The sequence below is a fragment of the Ranitomeya imitator genome, chromosome 5 (genome assembly GCF_032444005.1).
Source record: "Ranitomeya imitator isolate aRanImi1 chromosome 5, aRanImi1.pri, whole genome shotgun sequence".
Taxonomy (NCBI): Eukaryota; Metazoa; Chordata; class Amphibia; order Anura; family Dendrobatidae; genus Ranitomeya; species Ranitomeya imitator.
In genome coordinates, this window is record NC_091286.1 from 527,535,825 (window position 1) to 527,549,588 (window position 13,764).

General features: G+C 39.3%; 1 long non-coding RNA gene across 1 annotated transcript in view; it reads left to right on the forward strand.

Annotated features, from left to right (window-relative positions):
• The first annotated feature begins 7,815 nt into the window (after positions 1-7,815).
• LOC138638350 (uncharacterized) overlaps positions 7,816-13,764 on the forward strand; it is a 31,943-nt gene continuing 25,994 nt past the window's right edge. The window contains exon 1 of the long non-coding RNA XR_011312487.1: positions 7,816-13,172. This is a non-coding gene — a long non-coding RNA (uncharacterized lncRNA). The remainder of the gene's footprint in view (positions 13,173-13,764) is intronic.

Here is a 13,764-nt window from a genome sequence, read left to right on the forward strand (position 1 = left end):
GAGGAAAAATCCATGTGTGCATACAGGGTAGAACAGCTATTGTGCAGATAGCCCAAGAGGAGTGGTGGAACTCCCCAGTCTTGTAGACACAAGAGAACAATTATGGAAACAGGAACACATGGGCTACTTGCACAGTGAACAAGTCTGTATGATCATGTTCACACACCACCAAGAAACCTGAAGACACAAAAGAGAATAGTAAAACCAAAAACACTCAGTTTGAAAAAATGTTGCAGTAATCCGCAAGTGCTAGTAAAAGATGTAAAAAACAGGGTATTTGGTTGATACGTTTTTTGCAAAAAATGTATACTAAGCTGCTCTACCAATCTTCACGGTATACCCTTATCAGAGCAGTCCTAACTAATGTATGCAATCCCTATCTGATGTATTTAAAAACCTGATCATCTGTATATAACCTGTGTGAACAGGGTTCAGAGAGGAAAAATCCATGTGTGCATACAGGGTAGAACAGCTATTGTGCAGATAGCCCAAGAGGAGTGGTGGAACTCCCCAGTCTTGTAGACACAAGAGAACAATTATGGAAACAGGAACACATGGGCTACTTGCACAGTGAACAAGTCTGTATGATCATGTTCACACACCACCAAGAAACCTGAAGACACAAAAGAGAATAGTAAAACCAAAAACACTCAGTTTGAAAAAATGTTGCAGTAATCCGCAAGTGCTAGTAAAAGATGTAAAAAACAGGGTATTTGGTTGATACGTTTTTTGCAAAAAATGTATACTAAGCTGCTCTACCAATCTTCACGGTATACCCTTATCAGAGCAGTCCTAACTAATGTATGCAATCCCTATCTGATGTATTTAAAAACCTGATCATCTGTATATAACCTGTGTGAACAGGGTTCAGAGAGGAAAAATCCATGTGTGCATACAGGGTAGAACAGCTATTGTGCAGATAGCCCAAGAGGAGTGGTGGAACTCCCCAGTCTTGTAGACACAAGAGAACAATTATGGAAACAGGAACACATGGGCTACTTGCACAGTGAACAAGTCTGTATGATCATGTTCACACACCACCAAGAAACCTGAAGACACAAAAGAGAATAGTAAAACCAAAAACACTCAGTTTGAAAAAATGTTGCAGTAATCCGCAAGTGCTAGTAAAAGATGTAAAAAACAGGGTATTTGGTTGATACGTTTTTTGCAAAAAATGTATACTAAGCTGCTCTACCAATCTTCACGGTATACCCTTATCAGAGCAGTCCTAACTAATGTATGCAATCCCTATCTGATGTATTTAAAAACCTGATCATCTGTATATAACCTGTGTGAACAGGGTTCAGAGAGGAAAAATCCATGTGTGCATACAGGGTAGAACAGCTATTGTGCAGATAGCCCAAGAGGAGTGGTGGAACTCCCCAGTCTTGTAGACACAAGAGAACAATTATGGAAACAGGAACACATGGGCTACTTGCACAGTGAACAAGTCTGTATGATCATGTTCACACACCACCAAGAAACCTGAAGACACAAAAGAGAATAGTAAAACCAAAAACACTCAGTTTGAAAAAATGTTGCAGTAATCCGCAAGTGCTAGTAAAAGATGTAAAAAACAGGGTATTTGGTTGATACGTTTTTTGCAAAAAATGTATACTAAGCTGCTCTACCAATCTTCACGGTATACCCTTATCAGAGCAGTCCTAACTAATGTATGCAATCCCTATCTGATGTATTTAAAAACCTGATCATCTGTATATAACCTGTGTGAACAGGGTTCAGAGAGGAAAAATCCATGTGTGCATACAGGGTAGAACAGCTATTGTGCAGATAGCCCAAGAGGAGTGGTGGAACTCCCCAGTCTTGTAGACACAAGAGAACAATTATGGAAACAGGAACACATGGGCTACTTGCACAGTGAACAAGTCTGTATGATCATGTTCACACACCACCAAGAAACCTGAAGACACAAAAGAGAATAGTAAAACCAAAAACACTCAGTTTGAAAAAATGTTGCAGTAATCCGCAAGTGCTAGTAAAAGATGTAAAAAACAGGGTATTTGGTTGATACGTTTTTTGCAAAAAATGTATACTAAGCTGCTCTACCAATCTTCACGGTATACCCTTATCAGAGCAGTCCTAACTAATGTATGCAATCCCTATCTGATGTATTTAAAAACCTGATCATCTGTATATAACCTGTGTGAACAGGGTTCAGAGAGGAAAAATCCATGTGTGCATACAGGGTAGAACAGCTATTGTGCAGATAGCCCAAGAGGAGTGGTGGAACTCCCCAGTCTTGTAGACACAAGAGAACAATTATGGAAACAGGAACACATGGGCTACTTGCACAGTGAACAAGTCTGTATGATCATGTTCACACACCACCAAGAAACCTGAAGACACAAAAGAGAATAGTAAAACCAAAAACACTCAGTTTGAAAAAATGTTGCAGTAATCCGCAAGTGCTAGTAAAAGATGTAAAAAACAGGGTATTTGGTTGATACGTTTTTTGCAAAAAATGTATACTAAGCTGCTCTACCAATCTTCACGGTATACCCTTATCAGAGCAGTCCTAACTAATGTATGCAATCCCTATCTGATGTATTTAAAAACCTGATCATCTGTATATAACCTGTGTGAACAGGGTTCAGAGAGGAAAAATCCATGTGTGCATACAGGGTAGAACAGCTATTGTGCAGATAGCCCAAGAGGAGTGGTGGAACTCCCCAGTCTTGTAGACACAAGAGAACAATTATGGAAACAGGAACACATGGGCTACTTGCACAGTGAACAAGTCTGTATGATCATGTTCACACACCACCAAGAAACCTGAAGACACAAAAGAGAATAGTAAAACCAAAAACACTCAGTTTGAAAAAATGTTGCAGTAATCCGCAAGTGCTAGTAAAAGATGTAAAAAACAGGGTATTTGGTTGATACGTTTTTTGCAAAAAATGTATACTAAGCTGCTCTACCAATCTTCACGGTATACCCTTATCAGAGCAGTCCTAACTAATGTATGCAATCCCTATCTGATGTATTTAAAAACCTGATCATCTGTATATAACCTGTGTGAACAGGGTTCAGAGAGGAAAAATCCATGTGTGCATACAGGGTAGAACAGCTATTGTGCAGATAGCCCAAGAGGAGTGGTGGAACTCCCCAGTCTTGTAGACACAAGAGAACAATTATGGAAACAGGAACACATGGGCTACTTGCACAGTGAACAAGTCTGTATGATCATGTTCACACACCACCAAGAAACCTGAAGACACAAAAGAGAATAGTAAAACCAAAAACACTCAGTTTGAAAAAATGTTGCAGTAATCCGCAAGTGCTAGTAAAAGATGTAAAAAACAGGGTATTTGGTTGATACGTTTTTTGCAAAAAATGTATACTAAGCTGCTCTACCAATCTTCACGGTATACCCTTATCAGAGCAGTCCTAACTAATGTATGCAATCCCTATCTGATGTATTTAAAAACCTGATCATCTGTATATAACCTGTGTGAACAGGGTTCAGAGAGGAAAAATTGTTCTCTTGTGTCTACAAGACTGGGGAGTTCCACCACTCCTCTTGGGCTATCTGCACAATAGCTGTTCTACCCTGTATGCACACATGGATTTTTCCTCTCTGAACCCTGTTCACACAGGTTATATACAGATGATCAGGTTTTTAAATACATCAGATAGGGATTGCATACATTAGTTAGGACTGCTCTGATAAGGGTATACCGTGAAGATTGGTAGAGCAGCTTAGTATACATTTTTTGCAAAAAACGTATCAACCAAATACCCTGTTTTTTACATCTTTTACTAGCACTTGCGGATTACTGCAACATTTTTTCAAACTGAGTGTTTTTGGTTTTACTATTCTCTTTTGTGTCTTCAGGTTTCTTGGTGGTGTGTGAACATGATCATACAGACTTGTTCACTGTGCAAGTAGCCCATGTGTTCCTGTTTCCATAATTGTTCTCTTGTGTCTACAAGACTGGGGAGTTCCACCACTCCTCTTGGGCTATCTGCACAATAGCTGTTCTACCCTGTATGCACACATGGATTTTTCCTCTCTGAACCCTGTTCACACAGGTTATATACAGATGATCAGGTTTTTAAATACATCAGATAGGGATTGCATACATTAGTTAGGACTGCTCTGATAAGGGTATACCGTGAAGATTGGTAGAGCAGCTTAGTATACATTTTTTGCAAAAAACGTATCAACCAAATACCCTGTTTTTTACATCTTTTACTAGCACTTGCGGATTACTGCAACATTTTTTCAAACTGAGTGTTTTTGGTTTTACTATTCTCTTTTGTGTCTTCAGGTTTCTTGGTGGTGTGTGAACATGATCATACAGACTTGTTCACTGTGCAAGTAGCCCATGTGTTCCTGTTTCCATAATTGTTCTCTTGTGTCTACAAGACTGGGGAGTTCCACCACTCCTCTTGGGCTATCTGCACAATAGCTGTTCTACCCTGTATGCACACATGGATTTTTCCTCTCTGAACCCTGTTCACACAGGTTATATACAGATGATCAGGTTTTTAAATACATCAGATAGGGATTGCATACATTAGTTAGGACTGCTCTGATAAGGGTATACCGTGAAGATTGGTAGAGCAGCTTAGTATACATTTTTTGCAAAAAACGTATCAACCAAATACCCTGTTTTTTACATCTTTTACTAGCACTTGCGGATTACTGCAACATTTTTTCAAACTGAGTGTTTTTGGTTTTACTATTCTCTTTTGTGTCTTCAGGTTTCTTGGTGGTGTGTGAACATGATCATACAGACTTGTTCACTGTGCAAGTAGCCCATGTGTTCCTGTTTCCATAATTGTTCTCTTGTGTCTACAAGACTGGGGAGTTCCACCACTCCTCTTGGGCTATCTGCACAATAGCTGTTCTACCCTGTATGCACACATGGATTTTTCCTCTCTGAACCCTGTTCACACAGGTTATATACAGATGATCAGGTTTTTAAATACATCAGATAGGGATTGCATACATTAGTTAGGACTGCTCTGATAAGGGTATACCGTGAAGATTGGTAGAGCAGCTTAGTATACATTTTTTGCAAAAAACGTATCAACCAAATACCCTGTTTTTTACATCTTTTACTAGCACTTGCGGATTACTGCAACATTTTTTCAAACTGAGTGTTTTTGGTTTTACTATTCTCTTTTGTGTCTTCAGGTTTCTTGGTGGTGTGTGAACATGATCATACAGACTTGTTCACTGTGCAAGTAGCCCATGTGTTCCTGTTTCCATAATTGTTCTCTTGTGTCTACAAGACTGGGGAGTTCCACCACTCCTCTTGGGCTATCTGCACAATAGCTGTTCTACCCTGTATGCACACATGGATTTTTCCTCTCTGAACCCTGTTCACACAGGTTATATACAGATGATCAGGTTTTTAAATACATCAGATAGGGATTGCATACATTAGTTAGGACTGCTCTGATAAGGGTATACCGTGAAGATTGGTAGAGCAGCTTAGTATACATTTTTTGCAAAAAACGTATCAACCAAATACCCTGTTTTTTACATCTTTTACTAGCACTTGCGGATTACTGCAACATTTTTTCAAACTGAGTGTTTTTGGTTTTACTATTCTCTTTTGTGTCTTCAGGTTTCTTGGTGGTGTGTGAACATGATCATACAGACTTGTTCACTGTGCAAGTAGCCCATGTGTTCCTGTTTCCATAATTGTTCTCTTGTGTCTACAAGACTGGGGAGTTCCACCACTCCTCTTGGGCTATCTGCACAATAGCTGTTCTACCCTGTATGCACACATGGATTTTTCCTCTCTGAACCCTGTTCACACAGGTTATATACAGATGATCAGGTTTTTAAATACATCAGATAGGGATTGCATACATTAGTTAGGACTGCTCTGATAAGGGTATACCGTGAAGATTGGTAGAGCAGCTTAGTATACATTTTTTGCAAAAAACGTATCAACCAAATACCCTGTTTTTTACATCTTTTACTAGCACTTGCGGATTACTGCAACATTTTTTCAAACTGAGTGTTTTTGGTTTTACTATTCTCTTTTGTGTCTTCCTATAAGGCTCACACCTAATAATATAAACCTAGATACACATTTAACGAATGGCACTTATTATTTTACCAAATTGTTTAGAGGTTATACAGGTAGATCACAAGATCAAATCTAACAACGTCTATTGCACAAATATAATACTGTGTCCACAAACAATGGTCCGTTGACCATAGAAATAGAAAAACTTATCTGCTATCGTTAAGTGATATTTAAACGGCCTCCACGAGTTTCCCTCCCATGATTAGAGTTCATCAGGAGGCAATGGATCCCAGAGTGTCAGACAATTCACGACATCATGAAGAAAAGCAGCCTGGTTGTAAGTGCGCCATTTGACTTTTTGAATATAAAATTTGCTAGAATAATTAGTGGACGCCATGTCGCGTTTGGAGAACCCCTGATGTGCCTAAATAGTGGAAACGTCCCACAAGTGACACCATTTTGGAAACTAGACCCCTCGGGGAACTCCTCTAGGTGTCTGATGAGCACCTTTTAACCCCCTGGTGTTTCACAGAAGTTAATTATGTTGAGCTGTAAAAAATAAAAAAAAAATTCCCACAAAAATGTTTTCAGTCCCAAATTTTTTCCCACGAGTTAACAGAAGACAAATTGTTCAATTTCTCGTGAGTACAACAATATCCCATATGTTGTTGAAAACTACTTTTCAGGCACAGTGCAAAGCTCAGCATGGAAGAAGCGCCATATTGGAGTTCAGAGTTTGCTTCACTGGTTTGAGGGTGCCATGTCACATTGGCAGAGTCTTTGAGGTGCCAGAACAGAACTCCCCACCCCCATTAATGACACTTATTTTACAAACCACACCTTTCAATTAATTCATCTAGGGGTGCAGTGATCACTTTGACACCACAGGTGTGTCTCACAATTTTATACCGTTGGGCAGTGAAGAAAAAATAATTACATTTTTACCAGCAAAATTTTGTTTTAGCCCCAGAGTTTACATTTTCACAAGGATAAATGGGTAAAAATGGCACCAAAATGTCTCATATTTTCTGCTGAATGTAGAAATCCGCCATATGTGGCTGTACAGTACTGCTTAGCCATACGGCGAGACTCGGGAGGGACGGAGCGCTAATTGCCTTCTGGAGCACAGATTTTGCTAGAATAGTTTGTGGACTCCATATATAGAGCCCATAAGTGCTAGAAGAGCAGAATCCCCTTCAAATGACCCCATTTTGGAGATTACACACCTCTAGGAATTTGCCTACTGATGAAGTGATGAATGTGACTCCATGGGTGTTTTCCAGAAACAAGCAGCAGTGGATGTTGCTGAGTGAAATTAATAATAATAATCATCTTTATTTTTATATAGCGCTAACATATTCCGCAGCGCTTTACAGTTTTGCACACATTATCATCACTGTCCCCGATTGGGCTCACAATCTAGAATTCCTATCAGTATGTCTTTGGAATGTGGGAGGAAACCGGAGTGCCCGGAGGAAACCCACGCAAACACGGAGAGAACATACAAACTCTTTGCAGATGTTGTCCTGGGTGGGATTAGAACCCAGGACCCCAGCGCTGCAAGGCTGTAGTGCTAACCACTGCGCCACCATTGCAGTGCCCTGTACGCTGTAGTGCATTATGCCCAGTTCATGCTCCTAGCGACACCTGTAAATTAGATGGACTCTCTCATCACTGCAGAAATGCCAAACGTGTGGATGATAAATGTGGTACAAGCACACTGTGGGGCTCAGAAGGGAGGGGGGGGCATTTGGAAGCTCAGAATTTGCTGAATTTCTTTTGGAAGGCGAGCAGCTATAGCACTTTTACAAAGCCTTTGTACTAGCAGTAATATGAAAGTTCCCTATAAATCCATTAACAGATGATAGACCTGAGTGAGAACTTGCTTTTTTTGTGGATTGATTTGAATCTTTTGTTAGGAACATTTTACATAACATTTGGGATCACATCTGGCGCTCTGCGCTGAGTTCTAACATCGGCGTTTACATCTAAATGTCAGTGATGTGATTCAGATGAAACCTCAAAGGAATCTATTCCTATTATGCGGCAGCAGAGTTAATCTGGACTCTGTCTGGCCTCTGTTCAGTTTTGTCCTTTTCAGAGGTGCATAAAACTGGCTGACCGCGTTTTGTTCACGCCTAAAAAGACGGCAGCTAAACAGTGTCCTCAGTACCTCCATCTGCCTCATAGGTGATCACACGCACACAGCCTCTGCGCGAAAAATCGCCTAGACGTACTCAGTATGTCTAAAATCTGTAAGTACCATCCGACCATGACGTATGAGTATGTACAAGGTCGGAAAGGGGTTAAAAAAAATGGCGTCTTGCTGAAAATTTAGTATTCATTTTTGGCACAATTGGAGGCCTGTCAAAATTACTAAAAAATATTTCTACTTGATTCTGTTACAGGAGAAAGGCATTTATATACTGAAAATGCGTGCAGAAGCCAGACTCAATTGACCATTTGGTTTTGGAGATATTGTGGCCAATCGGCTATTCTAGCACCATAAAGTGATTCTTCCTCGTGCTCATAGAATTTCTGCAGAGCTTCTCTCTTTTCTGGGATGAAATCTGTCCTCTCGAATGGACTCAGTCGAACGCTTCTCCAAGCGACATGAACGAGCCTCGTACCGAGTGTGAGTGTACAGCTCTTGCTGTCCAATAATCATTCCCATCATGTCCATTACTTTAACCAATTCCCGACTACCCATTGTAGATAAACATTGGCGCTTGCTGGGCTTTGTGCAGCACCAACGGTTCTCTACCGTCGGTGGTCTCGCAGCGCTGAGGACCCCCAGTGTCCTGCATATGCTGAAATTCCAGTGCAGAGCGGTAGCTCTGACGGGTGACCTCATTGGGACCTGATTGGATCACGTCCCAATGATGTTAACCCTTTGCCATCTTCTAGATGCCGCTATTGTGGCATTTAGAAGAGAGGGAGAGCGTTGATTCATCTTTCCCAACGATCCCCGTGATCACATCTCATCATGGGGGAGCCGAGTGTTGTCATGACAGGCAGAGGTCACATGACCTCCGGGCCTGCCAACTCCTGTGGCCTGTGTCAAACTCAGTCACATGCATTGCAATACATGTGTATTGCAATGCATGAGACCAGTGATCAGAAAAATAAAAATTTAAGTCACATACAGGTTTTTTAAAACTTTTAAAAAAAATCACAAAATAAATAAAAAAGAACAAATATTAAACCAATAAATACATATATTTATGTAAAAACAAAAAAGTACAGATATTTTGTATCGCTGAGTCCGGAACAACCCGACCTATAAAATTGTCCCAATAGTTAACCCCTTCAGTGAACGTTAAAAAAATGAAAGAGCAAAAAACTTTTCTTTTTCATCATACCGCTGAACAAAAAGTGGAATAAAATGCTATCAAAAAGTCAAATGGAAATAAAAATGGTACCAATAATAACATCTTGTCCTGCAAAAAAACAAGCTGTCATACAGCTCCATCAGTCAAATAGAAAAGGTAAAGCTCTCAGAATAAAGCGATGCAAAAACAATTATTTTTTTCTATAAAAAGTTTTTATTGTGTAAAAGTGGCAAAATATAAAAAAAATGATATAAATGTGTTATTGCTGTAATCGTAATGACCCGAAAAATAAAGCTGCCTTATCAATTTTACCACATACGGAACGGCATTAAAAAAAAAAAAACAATTCCTGAATCACTTGTTTTTGCTCATTCTGCCTCCCAAAATCTGACTAGAAAACGATCAAAAAATGTCATGTGCCCGAAAATGGTACCACTAAAATCGTCAACTTGTCCCACATAAAAACAAGCCGTCACATGATTCTGTTGGCAGAAATATGTAAAAATTATAGCTCTCAAATTTGGCAATGCAAAAACATGTTTTCTTTAAAAAAAAAAAAAAGTGTTTTTTAGTGTGTGACAGCAACCAAATATAAAAACCCAATATAAATCTGGTATGTCTGTGATCGCACGGACCCGAAGAATAAAGTCGTCTAATCACTTATGCTGCAGGAGGAACAGCGTAAAAAATGAAACCAATTCTTCTGCTGTTGATTTATTCATTCTGCCTCACAAAGATCATAGTAAGTCTCGGCTCACATTTATCCTGCACTCTACACTGAGCGCTCACACTGGGGCTTCTGTGTGAATCTCTGAAATACGGGATTCAGACAGAACCCCTGGCTGAAGATTCCCTATAACAAGGCAGATGGAGGCAGTGTGGACGATGTCTGATCTGTGTTCTGGCACCTTTGAAAAGAATTACGCCGCTGAACATAGGCCAGATGGAGTCCAGTGTAACTCTGCTACCTCATTATAGTGAATGAATCCCTCAGAGGTTTCATCTGAATCACGTCACCCAGGCAATTAAATGGAAACCCCAAAGTAAGTGCTCAGCGTAGAGCGCCGGATAAATGTGATCCTAAATGTTATGTAAAATGTTCCCAATAAAAGCTTCAACTTAATCTACAAAAAAAACAAGTCTCCACTTAGATCTGTCATCTATTAACTGAAATATAGGGGCTTCCATGTTACTGGTAGTACAAAGGCTCTGGAAAAGCGCTATGAATTCTCGCCCACCAAAAGAAATCAAATGAATTCTGCGCTCCCAAATCCAAATGCCCCCTCCCTTCTGAGACTGACAGTGTGCCTAAACCACATGTTTGACATTTCTGTAGCGATGAGAGTGCCTAATTTACGGGTGTGTGTCTCCAGAAGCATGGGCTGGGTACAATGTACTGGTCACTACAACCTACTGGTCACTGCAACATAATGGTGTAATTTCCAAAATGGAGATATTTGAGGGGGTTCTGCTGTTCTGGAACCCCAGGGTCTCTGTCAATGTGACATGGCACCCTCAAACCAGTGAAGCAAAATCTGCACTGTAATATGATCTGAGCTATAACCAGAGTATATACAAACACAATTTCCCCTGAGTATACAGGAAAACAAAGGCATGCCAAAAGATAAGAAAAAATACTTTATTCAATAATATATAAAATAAAAACCACAAAAATAACCAAACAGAAAAATTCTACTAAAAACAAGCAAACATAAGGCAGCACAATATACCGGTCATAATAATAGAGATATGTATAAGATATAAGTACACCAGGGAGTATATAAGCAAATATATGTATATAAACTGCAACATTGCATAATCTACTGGGCTGTATATGTAAAGCAATCATAAATTATCAAAAAATGCCCCTATAACAGGTACAATGGGCAGCCACTTGCAGCATTATAAAGCCTACAATGATGAAAAATGCTAAAAAATACACCATGGAATGTGTATATATAACAATTATAGTTATATGGACAGACATAGGCGCAGAAAAAACAAAATATTATGCACAATAACTGCCACAAGAAGCTATCTACAACAGCAGGGGATGCAATATAAAGTGCAATCAGTGCTATATAGTTTATGGTTGAGAGTCAACCCATTCAGTGCGATACATTATCCCCCTGCAAGTAATGCAAGACAATTTTAGCAGATGTATAAGTGCATCAAGGATGAAAACCGCCATCTGACCATTGTACAGCAAAATATGTGTGATGAAAAACTTACATAAGTACAAGGACCGGACTTGTGTGTCTCTGTTGCGACCCCGACAGCGCCGTTTCGCCGCTCAGGCTTCTTCCATATGGGGGCTGGTGGGGGGCTCCTGCATTTCTATAACCAGAGTAGTAGTTTTTGACCATATATGGGGTATTGGCGTCCAGAGGAGAAATTGCGTAGCAAATTGTACTGTTCATTTTCTACTATTACCCTTTTTGAAAATTGCAAACTTGGAGTCAAAGCAACAGTTTAGTGGAAAAAATAGTAATATTTAATTTACTCAGCCCAATGTTATACAAGTTTGTGTTAAAAATACATACTCAGGAAAAGTTGCACATCAAATTTTGTTATCCATTTTCTAGTGTTACCCTTGTGAAAATAAAAAAATTGGAGCTAAAACAATATTTTTGTGGGAAAAAAATTGATTTTTTCTTTATTTTCATGGCTCAACATTGTAAAATTCTGCAAATCTAAATAAATTCCTTGAGGTGTGAAGTTTCCAAAGTGGGGTAATTTGTGGGGGATTTCCACTGTTTAAGCACCTCGGGCTCACCAAATGCGAAATGGCATTGGCTATCCATTTGAGCCCAAACAGTAGTTTCCTTCCAATTATGTGGTATCGACATACTCAGTAGAAATTACACAACACATTTTTTTCTTGCTAACCTTGAGAAAATAAGAAAATTGGGGCTAAAATAACATTTTTGTGGTAAAAACTTATTAAATGTTCATTTTTTCCTTCCACATTCCATAAATTCCTGTGAAGCACCTGAAGGGTTAATACACTTATTGAATATGGCTTTGAGCACCTTGAGGGGTGCAGTTTTTAGAATGGTGTGTCACTTTTGGGTATTTTCTGTCATATATGCTCCTCAAAGTCACTTCAAATGTTTTGTGTTCCGTAAAAAAGATGGTTTTGTAAATTTTATGGAAAAATGAAAAGTTGCTGATCAACTTTTAACCCTTCTAACTTTGTAACAGAAAAAAATTCTATTTCAAAACTTGTGCTGATGTAAAGTAGACATGTTGTAAATGTTATTTCTGAAGTATTTTGTGTGGCATGACTGGTTTAAAGGCATAAAAATTAAAAGTTTGAAAATGTCACAATTTTTGTAAAATTTCCTATGTTTTCAGAAATAAACGCAAGTTATATTGAAAAAATGTTACCGCTATTATGTCGTCATGAAATGTCATGAAAAAACATTCTCAGAATCACAGGGATATGTTGAAGCGTTCTAGAGTCATTACCTCATAAAATGACACTGGTCAGAGTTGAAAAAAATAAGCCTGGTTACAAAGGTGAAAACTGGCTATGGAGCGACAGGGTTAATAATTGGCATAAAGATAATTATTGCCAAAGACGTAGCTATCTTCACAATCTTTGCATCCGAATGAAGATGTTTTTGAGCAAAAGTCCAAATAAATGAGTTGAGCTATTTGTTGTTATTTTGCATTTTTGCTTCAACACAACTTTCAGCAAATCATCCAATGACAGCTCTTCATAAATTGGCTTTTTACCTCCAATAGCTTCGAGGTGGTTTATCGTGATAGAAGGTTACCAGTGTAGCTTCAGCTTTATGCCAAGTGCTCCAGCTCTCTTTACCAGGTGAGCAGTTGTCATGTTGCGGGTTATCATCAGTGCAACTTCTATGATAGTATGTGGCCCATATTTCTGTCCTCATTTCTTTGACTTAGGGTAAGTTCACATTAGCGTTTGAGTCCGCGTGCGTCGTTTTGACGTGCCCGCCGAAAGCAAGAAAATGCAACATGTATTAGAATCTGTTTAGTTTGTTACTATCCGCCATTTTCTTGTGGAGTTCTGGCTGCTGGTCTTTTTCCTCTGGTGCTGGATTTGTCTTGGGTCAGGTGTTTGTTTCACTCTTTATTAACCAGCACCTTCCTCCCAGTCCTTGCAGGACAACAGTGTTAATCTGCTTGAGCACTAGCTTGGTGCTTTGCTTTGTGTTCTGTGTGTGTTATTTGTGCAGTGCTGGTACCTCTGGTTCTGCCAGAATGGCCGAAACGTTGTAACTTTTTATGGCAGAATAAATCTCTTTTTGGATATCTATCACCTGGTATGGATGCTGCTCTCTCTTATTCTTTTATGATCATGTGGTCAGTCACATGATGGAAAGAGTCAGGTGGTCTGGGGTTTAAGTAAATGTGCTCTGTAAGCAGTCTGTGTTCAGCAAGCTTGG